Genomic DNA, 12719 nt, shown 5'->3' with positions numbered 1-12719 from the left:
TATGATTTTTGTCTTTCTCTGACTAATTTCACTTAGCATAATACCCTTCAGTTCCATCCACATAGTTGCAAATGGCAAGATTTCATTCTTTTTGATTGCCGAGTAATACTCCATTGCATATATATACCACATCTTCTTTACCGATTCATCCATCAATGGACATTTGGGCTCTTTCCATACTTTGGCTATTGTTGAAAGTGCTGCTATAAACACTGGGGTGCATGTGTCCCTTCGAAGCAACACACCTGTATCCCTTGGATAAATGCCTAGTAGTGCAATTGGTGAGTTGTAGGGTAGTTCTATTTTTAGTTTTTTGAGGAACCTCCAGACTGTTTTCCAGAGTGGCTGCACCAGCTTGCATTCCCAAGATTCTGCATTTCTAACAGGCTCTCCAATGATGCTGACAAGCTGGACCTCTGTCCACAAGTAGCCTAGCAAGGCATCATACAATGCATTCTACAATCCAATCAGAGCACAGTCCAGTGAGGTGGTGAGTATTAGCATCTTTTTTAGAAGTCAGGAAATCAAAGGTCAGAGAGGTTAGGTGCATTGCCCCAGGTCTCAGCTAGGACATGGCAGACTTCATTCTGATTCCAGAGCCTCAACGTGCAACATCTTTTAACTCCCTTTTATCAGAATGGAATTCCTCTTGATGGCTTTTTCCCATAATTAATGAATGACTTTTAATAGGTAATAATATGCCTGAGCCTTTCAGTTTCGTCAAGTCAGTTTCCCTTCATCTTAATAGGTTTCTGCAGCCTGAGTAAAGCTGTTTATTAAAGGGAGCTTGTTTTCTTCCTTTAGACCAGCTTGTAATCACATACCACACTGACATTTCTGAGACCACTTCTGGCATACTAGCTGTTTTAAATGTTAGTCTGCTTTCATGGGAGATATTAAGGAGAACATCAATCTCAGCTGAGAAATGTGCCCTGCATTAAAATGCAGGCTGGAAAAAAAATTACAGGCTGGGTAAAGGTTTCTTTTAGCATTTCTCAAGCTAATCATTATGGATAAGCACATTTAAAAAAAATTTTTTTTTTTTAACATTTATTTATTTTTGAGATAGAGAGAGACAGAGCATGAACGGGGGAGGGTCAGAGAGAGAGGGAGACACAGAATCTGAAACAGGCTCCAGGCTCTGAGCAGTCAGCACAGAGCCCGATGCGGGGCCCGAACTCACATACCGCGAGATCGTGACCTGAGCCGAAGTCGGACGCTTAACCAACTGAGCCACCCAGGCGCCCCTGGATAAGCACATTTTAAATGTTCATATTTGCTATTGAAGCAATTTGTCTACATTCAGTTCAATTGCAGAAGCATTTATTAAGCACCTACTAGATTCTTGATGCCGTGACTCAGGCTACAATGGAGGCAGACATAAATAAAGGTAAGCCAGGTTTTCCTAAGGTCTTATAGTAGTAGCCTCAACTCTCTATGCATCTGAATTTTGTGTAATTAACATTACTGTTAAAGTGTAAGAACCAACCATGGGCACGTTTAGAAATGGGGCAATAGGAGCGCCTGGGTGGCTCAGTTGGTTAAGCATCCAACTTCAGCTCAGGTCATGATCTCATGATTTGTGGATTCAAGCCCTGCATCAGGCTCTGTGCTGGCAGCTCAGAGCCTGGAGCCTGCCTCATATTCTGTCCGTCTGTCTCTCTCTCTCTCTCTGCCCCTCCCCTGCTCATGATCTGTCTCTCTCAAAAATAAACATTAAAAAAATTAAGAAAAAAAAAACAGAAATGGGGCAACAGCTTCTTGTGTTAGACACACTTGATTTTAAAGAGTCTTGATTAACAGGTATAATCCGTTGATGGGATTCCTTGCCTTCACCCCAAATGAATCATTTGCCTTATATGGAAATATTCAATTGCTCCTGTCTTTTACTAGCTGAAATTCATATCTGCTTAAGTTGAAAAAAAAAGAGTCTATGTATGTCGTGGGTAAGGACGTTGGAAAGAGAACAATGGGTATTATCTGTGAGCATAAAAATTCATCCAATCAGCTAATGTGTATTGAATACCTGCTAACTCCAATATCATCAGTCAAGTTTTGGAAAGGACAATAAATGTATTAGTCATTGCCCTGTCCTTAAGGAACTAACAGTCTAACTCAGTGATACCTAAAATCTCATGTGCATAAAAAACACCAAGGGTATATTCATACACTCAAGTTCTACTTAGTGATAATAAGAAATGAACTATTAATATGCTTGGCAATATGGATGCATCTTAAAATCATTATACTAGAGAAAGAAGTCAGACATCAAAAGTGTATCCTGGGTGTACTCATTAGCTATTACGAATACACCAGACAACTGTCTAAGAGCCTCATGATTTTGAAGCTGTTTCCTAGAAACTATCCTTGACTACTCAATCTAAAAGGGACCTTGTCAGTTTGTTTTCTTTGTAACATTAACCATAAGCTGTAATTATATGTTTATTTACTGATTTACATGTGGAGCTCCTGTCTCTGTTCTAGACTGTAAGTTCCAGGAGGACAGGAATTACATGTTCATTGTTTGCTACTATATATCCAAAAGCTTTTACAATGTTCAGTATCAACAGAATGTTCCCTAGGTATTTGTGGCAATAATGATCACAAAGTCCTTGGCTCATTTTTCTTTGTCTCTCATAACTGACAGTAAAACACAAAGGGGGCTTTCAAAAATACTTTTTGAATGAAAAATCACCAGAAACGATTGTATAGCTCATCTAAAAACAAAGAAAGTGATGTAGGATTCTTTAGGGAATCCTAAAGGGTCTGAAGGGAAATGAATTCATTGAGTAAATGATGCAAAATAAGTCTTTCATTTAAGCTAATTAATGAAGTGAATAATTCAAAAGCTGCTCCTTTAAGTTAATCTTTATTTTACACATTTCTGAAATTAGCAGAGTTTAGATAAATGGTCCTCAGTCCCAACTGCACATAGAACCACCTGGAAATCTTTGTAAATTGCAGGTGCTTGAGTTTTCCCTCCAACCCCTGAGGCTGTGATTGAGATGTTCTGAATGGGCCTGGGTGTTAGTTTTAAAGGCTTCCCAGTTGATTCTAATGTGTTGTCAGGGCTAAGAACCACTGTCTAAGGAAAAAAATGTATATACAATATAATGTCGGCTTTGGTCAGAAATCACAGGATTCAAAACCCATCCCAGTCACTTTGTAGCTGTATAGATTACTGAACCTCTTGGAGCTTCAAGGTTTACATTTACAAAATAGTATACTAATGTCTGCTTTTTCAGGTGGTGAAGATTAGAAATTATATAATGTTACAGTAGGCTATCATAATTGGTCACTTTTGTTATTTCTATATGTAGGGAAGGTGATTTTTGCTTGCTGTCTTCAGTTTAATCCCAAACAACTCAGGTGCGTGTACGTGGAGCATGGGGCGATAGCATCTTACCTGGGCTGTGGAAATGGAACTTGCAACTTTAAGACATCAACTGGCAAATAAGGTGACAGCTTTATTATCAAAGCGAACTTTTGAGTGGTAGACCGCTCTCAACTCACACTATTCCGAATGAGATCTAAAGAAATAAGGTAAATTGATAATAACAGAAAATCAGTAATGATATTTAACCTTTCTTATGTATTCACCACGAGCTATAAGCTCTCCATTTCATTTAATCTTTAAAGCATCCCTACGGGACTGGGTGCTTTGGTACTCTTATTATTGCCTCATCTACAATTAAGGGAAATGAGGCACAAAAGATGAAATAATTTGCCTAGGTCCCTCAGTTGGTAGGAGGCAGGGCAGAGATTTGAACCTCAACAGTCTGATTTCAGTTGTCCTGTTCTTAACTCCCCCACCCCGATCACCTTTTTCCAAAAAATAGCCCTACTATATAAGTATATCTACAAATCCAAGTAAGGGAAATGATACCTAACTAGTCTGATAAAACATATGTTTGAGGATTGGGTGACTAGGATTTCAAAAAGAAACAAAATGGACAGTATGTGAAATTACAGAGAATTTTTTGAAAGCTATCTGTTGAACAATCAATTTTGCATCTAAGTTTTTATTTGTTTTTTTGTTTGTTTGTTTTTTGTTTTGAGAAAGAGAGAGCATAAGTGAGGAAGGGGCAGAGGGAGAGAGAAAGAATCTTAAGCAGGCTCCATGCTTAGCACAGAGCCTGATATGGGGCTCAATCCCACAACCGTGACCTGAGCCAAAATCAAGAGTCAGGAGCTCAACTGACTGAGCCACCCATGCACCCCAACATCTAAGTATTTTTTACATGTAGTTTTCCTTGGGAGATAAGAAACGTCTTTGAATACATTTTGCCATTTTAGTATTTTTGGCTATAGCTCTCCCCTCTTTCTCTCAAGTGAATTGTGTCTGAGACAAGGGCCAGGAAGGTGTCACTAATGGAGGTGAATCTCATCTACATTCAAGCATCTTGTCAGGACAGCCCTATAATTACCCTGAGCTCCTTTGCCCACTTTATGTCTAATGTACATGTTAGGGTGGGTGGACCAGTGATGACAGTTTGGAATGACTCTGCTTTTGAAGTGAATACATAGATGTTTCTGGAAACCAAAGTGTATCTGCAACTTTTATCTCTAGAAATTGGCAGCAATGTGTTGTTCCCCTGAAATTTGAAAACTGCCAAAGGGAACATAACTTTTGGTTGAATTCCCTTATTCTCTCATTCAACAAAAACTAGTTGATAAATAACCTAAGGCCTGACTATAGTAGGCATTGGGTATACAACTGGAAGGAATGTAGTGTCTTCTCCAAGAAGCTCATAATCTGGGGTGAACTCAAAGTAAAGGACTTACGTTCTTGTCCTGTGACCCTATTAGGCAACCTTATGAAAAAGGGAAACTAAAGGGTGTTGGGAAGGCTAGGTCCTCATCCTGCCTCAATGCTCGTTGTAACCCAGTCCTTCCACCTGCTGGAGTTAGGCCCTAGGGGAGAGGTCTGCAGGCCAGTGGAACCTGGCCTGAGTCCCTGCTCCTCCCCTTACAACCACGTCATCCTGAACAGCTCATTTAGCCTCTCTAGGTTTCTCATGTATAAAATGGGGGCAACAAAAAGTCCTTCTCTCAGTGTGACAATTCAAGAGTTGCCATGTAACGCTTTTATCCGGGTATGGATATTTGGATACTTGGTAAAGGCTCAGGATGATGATTTATCGTGTGTGTGTGTGTGTGTGTGTGTGTGTGTGTGTGTTTCTCCTCTGCAAAGGAGATCTCTGAGATTTCCTCACTTAGAACAACCTCAGATTCCCCAACATCAAACGAGGAAACAATGGCTAGCAAATTGCAAAAGGATCAAAGGACCCCTATGGCAGTCATGGCTATGAAAAGGCCTTAAACCCTGAATATTGTCTAGCTGGAAACACTGCTGAGCCAATAGTGGGAAATAAAGATACATTATTTTAACATTTTAAGAAAATCAGTATCTCTGCTGGGGGGTTAGTAGTGAAGGAGTTACTTCTGGCTAATCGGGGCTTTATTTACTTATATATTTGAGACATTTTCTGGTTTGTCCCCTCACACAGTAGAGTGTGGTGAGTATGCGGTATGGCTTTATTTTACCCTATTGAAAACAGACTTCCCTGAGGTTTTGGGCAACAGTCGAACTTGGTGTTTTTATTTATGGCATTCTCTGCTGCATGCCTGACTGACGCCAAACACAGGAGCCCTGATTAATTTTGTGCTTGTCTTGCAGAGTGATTTACAATAATTGAGGCTCTTCAGATTCTCAAGAGTCATTTCCTTTGGAAATGAATACAGTTTGGGTCTGGACAAAGTAGAGCAATTTGAAAGTAATGGAGTGCCTTACGTTTTTTTAGAAGGCTACATTTAGCAAACCTTTGGAGTCTGGGAACTGGTGGGCCTCAGTGAATGTCAAAGGTCTAGGTCACTGGAAAAATATGGTCCCTGTGCTTATTGGATGGCCCCTTGGGAGTGCCACCCCCTGGCTTCACCCTCATTTCCCAATGCTTTGAGTTGGGTACATAATAGTTTGCTGAGGAATAAAGTGCAGTATTGATAGAGTGTAAATCTGTTGCTAAAAATTCAACCCACCAGCTCATTTCTCTCTCCTTGGTATTATTTCAAGGGGCTCCTAAAGGGCCAGACACATGCAAACCACCCTGCCTTCTCCCCCTACCTTGCCTACCCCCTCCCAGCCTCTGGAGACAGAGACTGGGCTCTAAAGAGGAGGGAGGCCCCGGGTCTGTGCCTACAAACTCACAATCCCCTGGGATGATTTCTCTCCTGAGAGTGACAAGCTGCAACTCCATGATTCTGCTCCTGGGATTTGCTGACTAGGTAGAGTGGCTGATGGAGAAAATACCAACTAAGGAAAAATGCAAAACCACAGAAACACTGTGGAGATTCTGAAGACAAACTCTACATACCCTTTCTCACCCTTTTTATTTTTGCAAAGAAAATAACATTCCTCTATTTAAGATCCCCAACCTGACCACCTTCTAGTAAACTTCTACATATCCTTCAAGGCCTCGTGCAAATTCCACCTGTCCCCAAAGCTTCACTAACAGCTGTTTACATGTTTACAGCAGTTATCTCCCCCCACACCAGAAGGTGACCCTCTTCAGGACAGGGACCTGTCTTGTTCAACTTTCTGTCTCTGAGCATTTTAGTGGAGAGAGAATGTGAACTGACACTCAGCTCATGTCTGCTTCACGTCTGACATGGAGGTATGGGCTCTCTCTTCCTCTCCTGTGTCAGGAAGCTTCGGCAGCTCAGGGGCTAGGCACTAAGGATGTCTCACTTTCTCTCTCTCTCTCTCTCTCTCTCTTTTTTAACAGGTGTACAACTTAGTGATTTGACAAGTTTAGGCATTATATGCTCTGCTCACCACAAGTATAGCTGCTATCTGCCCTGTTTCCTCCTTATTACAGTATCATTGACTGTATTCCTTATGCTGTGCCTTTTATTCCTGTGTCTCACTCATTCTCTAACTGGAGGCCTGTATCTCCCTCTTCCCTTCACCCATTTTGTCTAGCCTGCCACCGCCCCCCCCCACCCCCCGCCCCGGGAACCATCAGTCGGATCTTGGTATTCGCAGTTCTGATTCTGCTTTTTGTTTGTTTATTCATTTTTTTTAGATTTTATTTATGAATGAAATCATAAGGTATTTGTTTTTCTCAGTCTGACTTATTTCACTAAGCCTAATATTCTCTAGGTCCATCCATGCGGTCTCAAATGGCACAATCTTATCCTTTATTATGGCTGCGTAATATTCCATTGTATATTTACCCCACATCTCCCTTAGCCATTTGTTTAATGATGGACACTTGGGCTGTTTCCACACATTGGCTGTTGTAAATAATGCTGCAATAAACATAGAGGTGCATATACCTTTTTGAGTTAGTGTTTTCTTTTTCTCTTGGTAAATATCCAATAGTGAAACTACTAGATCATGTGATATTTCTATTTTAAATTTTTTGAGCAACCTCCATACAGTTTTCCATGGCTGCCACAGTTTACCTTCCCACCAACAGTGCATCAGGGTTCCTTTTTCTCCACATCCTCACCAACATTTGTTGTTTCTTATCTTTTCAAGTTTAGCCATTCTAACCGGTGTGAGGTGATTTCTCATCGGGGTTTTGATTTGCATTCCCTGATGATTAATGACATGGAACATCTTTTCATGCATCTGTTGGCCTATATTCTCGGGGATATATTCTGCATATATTCTTGGGGGAAATGCTTGGCTACTTTTCTTGTCCCTGGTAGGTATCCTTTGGATTCACTTTTTTTTGTATAGTAGTGGTCAGACCTCATTCACTGGTGGGCCTGGGAAAGAGGTCTGGGAAATGGACAAGAGAACATTTCTCACCAACCATTTGATTCCAAGTGTTCAGGTGTTTCAAAAAGACATCTGGGATTTGTTTTAATCAAATATGATAACACATGCAACCATGGAAATGATGGTCATGAAGGAAGAATTTGTGGTACTCACAGTTACCTAGAAGTAGGAAGCACATCACTCCATGAAGGGCTACATGGGGAAACAGCAGCATTAGTCAGGAGGTAGAGGGAGCCAGGGGGAAACACGGCAAGAGCCCCCATTGTGGTTTCTGCAGGAAGGAACTTGTGAGGCACGTAAACAGCTTTAGGATTGGCCAATTAGAGCAATTTCAGTGGATTCTGCAGCAAAGAGGCTGACTTAGTCCTCCAGCTTCTAGCTCTGGGGTGATTAGGGCTAGTGGATATTGGGCTAGAGTATAAGCTAGACAAAGGAGGTGAGTGTGGAATATGGACTCTGCATTGGTTGGTTTGCATATGAAAGGTACACTCTTGAAGAAGTTGTTTGCTTTCTGAAGGAATTAGCTAATTATGGGAGGGACAATCTCTTCTGAGTGAGCAAAGTCCCATGATGTCAAAGCATCAGAATAAAAGCCCTTTAGAACCTTAGACCTAAGGTGCTCACAGGAGGCCACCTTTGCTTTGTCTTTTCTGAGGAGAGTTCTGTATTGAGCTTTGGACCTAACATCATAATGACACTTTGGACTGAAAAGAAAAAAAAAATGAAAAGGAAAGAAGAAAGGAAGAAAGGCAACAAGGAAGAAAGGAAGAATTTACAAAAGAAAAAACAAAGAGGGAAAAAAAACCTGATCGCACAGTACATACTCAGAGTATAGCTGATGAATAAACAAATAAGTAAATAAGTATCAGTCTATCATTTTCCTATCTCATCATAGTGTATCATTACTATGAATGCAAGTTCCCGCGGTAGACCCAACAAAGATATTTGCAATTTAAGCCTTATGTAATCAGAGCCTTTGTGTGCTGTAAATTTGTGCGATCACTGAGCAGATGGATGGATGGATTTTCCATAAGCCCTAAAATTATAGTTTATAAGGAGTAAGCTTGCTGGTCTACTTGGAGGGTAGTTTCTGCACACTCACTTAAGGGACTGTTCAGTCAGTCACTTAATCACTGAGTGTAGTCTGTAGGTTTAAGAATGACACTTGTGATTCTAGGTGAAATCTCAGTGGAAACACTGCTCAGACTCTCAATTCTGATTCTACCTACGAGTATACCCAAGGATGTCTCCATTTTTTTTTTTTTAAATCTTCCTTTCCAAGGCAGACAAATGACTTCAGCAAGGACGTGACACTGAGTTGCTTTACAAATAAACACCTCCAATAAATGGAAGTGTTTATTTACAAATCATTATAAATCAGCTTGTCAGAGAGGCTTGGACCGGCGAGATCTGGGAGCTGAGAGTTACAAGATAGCCGAGACTCACAGATCCTGCCACGATCAATCAGCAGTGACGAGAACACAAAAAACAGGTCTCTGAGGAAAAAGGATCAATTTACAACAATGTCACCTACATACAACTTTTTCAACGTTTTTTATTTATTTTTGGGACAGAGAGAGACAGAGCATGAACGGGGGGAGGGGCAGAGAGAGAGGGAGACACAGAATCGGAAACAGGCTCCAGGGTCCGAGCCGTCAGCTCAGAGCCTGACGCGGGGCTCGAACTCACGGACCGCGAGATCATGACCTGGCTGAAGTCGGACGCTTAACCGACTGCGCCACCCAGGCGCCCCACAACTTTTTAAGTTTACCTCTGCAGGATGGGGTTCTCGGAGATGACGGTGGAGGTGAGACAGGGACGCTGCATTCAAGTAGCTGGAAACTTAATTTTTCAATCCTTAGAAAGGACGTAAGTAACTCTTACGGTCAACAGTCAATCTTCCAGAAATTTGCAACAGATGACCCAGATATGCGTAATAGGGGACTGGAGTGTGGACACCCTTTCTCCTCCATGCAGGCACTGACTTACATAAGTTAATGCATGTGGCAAATTGAATGCAGAGTTGTCCTTAGTTCTTCATACCTCCTCTCCCTTGTCTTCATGCCCATTGCGTGGCCAGTGCTTGTCAACAACGAACTCTGGCAAATAGAAAGTGATACAAGAGACAGTGTGCCAGCTCCGTGCCGAGGCCTCGAGGGGCCCATGTGCTTGTTTTCTCTCTTGGGAACCCTACTGCACCTGGCAAACAAGTCCAGTCTGCGGGATGAGGAGATGGGGGCCCTAGCATGTCATCGTTCCCGTCAACACCCAGCCAGCCCTGACTGGCCAGGCCCCAGAAGGCCCTTCCTGCATATGCATGAGCAAGCCTAGCTGAGGTTCTCCTGGCCTGGCCCAGTCCAGCAGGGCTACCTGACAGTCACAAGCAAAAATTAACTTTTATTACATGCCATTGAGGGTTTCATTGCTGTTTACTAGGCAGCATTATTACGGCAACAGCTGCTGCAATGTGCAGAAGCGCTTGGCTCTTGGGCGGAAAGAGGAGAAGGTATGTGCACTCACCTTTCAGTTCTGATCTGTCACCAGGCGGTGCTCATCTTATGCCCCGGAACACGTCCACTGCTCATCATCCTCACTGCCACTCAGCCCTGAAACTTCTTGAGCTGTCTGGTACCACTGGGCACCTGCCTCCACGTATCATTATAATCTGCTCCAGTTTGGGAAGACTTGGAACCCGACTTTACTGAGAGAGAAGGGACATGGGTTAACATTTATTGGGCATCTACTTTATTGCAAGCACTTAATTAAGCTTATTACACATATAATCAGACTCATAATAAAACAGCAGACAATATTTATCGAGGACTTTCTATGTGGCAGGCCCTAAGTTAGGGACTTCTATGCTTTACTTCACGCTTCATAAAAATCCTAAGAGGTTGGTGTTGTCAATGTCCCCATGACAGAGTTAAGGGAAGGAGCTTTCCTAGTTCCTCTTTAATGTGGCCTAGGTCACACAGCAGGTAAATGGGAGAACCAGACTCTCTCTCTTTCTGTCTCGATAGATAGATGCTCTCACTTGATGATCTCTATGAAATCAGATCTGGTCCAAACATGGCATCACTCCTATTTGATTTGTGGTGGTTGCTAAGGATCACACTTAGGTGTGTGGTCACATGTTCATGCATTCAAAACCCCAGGTGTCTCCTCAAGGACAAAATACATGTATTTGGGTAGAGAGGGAAAAGGAGAAATTAGGAGCAAGGAAATAGCTTTTTCCCAGATGCAGAGGGAAACTTGTGGTGAATTGGCATGCCTTTATATTTTCTGCAGCTTAAAAAAAAAAAAAATTAGTCATTAGAGCAAAACAGGTAGCAGAACTCCCGAGATAGATATTCCACGTTCTGCCAGGGACTCCCATTCCCTCTCAGACTAAACAGTTTTGTGTGTGTTAGGGAGCCTGGAAAAGGAGCCTATTGTTGTATTTGAGCCAATAGCAGCAAAGACCCCCAACTTCATGGGCACTATGGACACTCTGCACAGGCACACCTGTGTTCCTCTGAGCCTTATTTTCACAGTCACCGGGTTATTGCCCCAAATGTGAAAGACCTAGAAGAGTGGTTTCCTTTTCCTCGTGTAGTGCGCTGGTTAGCGGGAGAGAAAACGTGGTGAGCGGGGAGCCATCGAACCATCTGGTTATGGAAGCTAACGAAGCCCGGGCTTCCTCGTAGCCTCCACTTTTCCCTCATACCCTAATTTTAATGCCTCAGCAAACCCTGTCAGCTCCACCTTCACGGCGTGTCTGGATGTGACCACCTGTCACTCCTGCTACTGCTCTGCCATTGACACCATCTTCATTTTGCCTGGGTGGCTGTCGCAGCCTGTATGCTCATCCACCTGCCTCAAAAACATGGGCACATGGATACTGTTATAATATACGAAGCCATTTATCTGCCTCAAATGCACCCATGGCTCCCAGCTCAATCTTAGAAAAGCCAAAGTCCTTACAGGCCCGCAGGGCCTTACAAGCTGTGGCCACCTGCTCCCTTCCTCACTCGGTCCACCCCAGCTCCATTGACCTCCTTGCTGTTTCTGTAACACACCTTGCTCCGACCCCAAGGCACTTTCATTCGTTGACCCCCAGATAACCCTTAAGGGCCCTGCTTCACTTCCTTCAAGTCTTTGCTCAATGCCACCTTTGCTCTGTAGCTCTTCCTAAGACCGCCATGTTTGTTTCAATATAACTTATCGTCAAATTGGCTTCCACACAACACCCAGTGCTCATCCCAACAAGTGCCCTCCTCGAAGGACCACCATGTTTAAACACTGTCACCTCCCACCGTACTCCCTACCGATGGTCATGCTTTTTCTTGCTCTGTGGCACTTACCATCTTCCAATTATTATACAATTCACTTGTTTATTGGGCTTCTTCCTCTACAGACCAGAGCCTCATGAAGACTTTGTCTCTTTGTTTTGGTGGCAGTCCTGACACATACTATATGTTCAGCGAGTTTGTGCTGAATTAATGAGTGAACTTCAACAGGGCCTACTTTAGTGCAGCATTTAAGAACACATGCCTTGGGGCGCCTGGGTGGCGCAGTCGGTTAAGCGTCCGACTTCAGCCAGGTCACGATCTCGCGGTCTGTGAGTTCGAGCCCCGCGTCAGGCTCTGGGCTGATGGCTCAGAGCCTGGAGCCTGTTTCCAATTCTGTGTGTCTCCCTCTCTCTCTGCCCCTTCCCCGTTCATGCTCTGTCTCTCTCTGTCCCAAAAATAAATAAAAAACGTTGAAAAAAAAATTAAAAAAAAAAAAAAAGAACACATGCCTTGGAGCCATACCACCTGGCTGAAAATTCATGCTCTACCGCCTGCTAGTCTTGGGGCATTTATCTCCCCTCTTGAAGCCCACTTCCTCATCTGTAAAATGGGCAGGATGAGAGAACACAACTCAGAGAGAGGATGCCTACAAAATGTTT

The 12719-nt window shown here is 42.8% G+C and overlaps 1 long non-coding RNA gene across 1 annotated transcript; it reads right to left on the bottom strand.

Moving 5' to 3' along the window:
• Positions 1-1254: 1254 nt before the first annotated feature.
• Positions 1255-12288, bottom strand: LOC131509959 (uncharacterized). The gene is made up of 4 exons (XR_009260827.1): positions 10824-12288; positions 10310-10490; positions 9561-9888; positions 1255-3530 (listed from the first exon to the last, which is right to left on the bottom strand). It is a non-coding gene; the product is annotated as an uncharacterized LOC131509959 (long non-coding RNA).
• Between the last annotated feature and the right edge of the window lie 431 nt (positions 12289-12719).

Source organism: Neofelis nebulosa, chromosome 4 (assembly GCF_028018385.1).
Source record: "Neofelis nebulosa isolate mNeoNeb1 chromosome 4, mNeoNeb1.pri, whole genome shotgun sequence".
NCBI classification, from domain to species: Eukaryota; Metazoa; Chordata; class Mammalia; order Carnivora; family Felidae; genus Neofelis; species Neofelis nebulosa.
The sequence above is the reverse complement of the archived record's forward strand: the minus strand, read 5'-3'. Positions and strand labels throughout refer to the sequence as shown.